This window comes from Sinocyclocheilus anshuiensis, unplaced genomic scaffold (genome assembly GCF_001515605.1).
Source record: "Sinocyclocheilus anshuiensis isolate Anshui unplaced genomic scaffold, SAMN03320099.WGS_v1.1 scaffold1817, whole genome shotgun sequence".
In the NCBI taxonomy this organism is placed as follows: domain Eukaryota; kingdom Metazoa; phylum Chordata; class Actinopteri; order Cypriniformes; family Cyprinidae; genus Sinocyclocheilus; species Sinocyclocheilus anshuiensis.
Genome location: NW_015536564.1, coordinates 110,773 through 111,127, shown reverse-complemented (window position 1 = coordinate 111,127; position 355 = coordinate 110,773).

Below are 355 nucleotides of genomic sequence, written 5' to 3'. Positions count from 1 at the left end.
TTGATTGTACGGAACGTGAAAATAGAGACACCAGCCACCATAGTCCAATGTTTACCGGGAGCCAGAGTGCCTGACAGCTTGACAAATTTAAAAGTACTGGCTAATGCTAAACGTTAATTCAGTAAGATTGTTATTCACACCGGTGCTAATGATGTTCGACTTCGCCAGTCGGAGACAGGGGTGTGAAGTAACGAATTACAAATACTCACGTTACAGTAATTAAGTGGTTTTTATCAGTAATTGTACTTTTTTGAGTAGTTTAAAAATTGTGTACTTTTACTTTTACTTGAGCACATTTTAGGTGATGTATCGGTACTTTTACTCTGCTATTTTCCTCCGTTTGTGGTCGTTACTT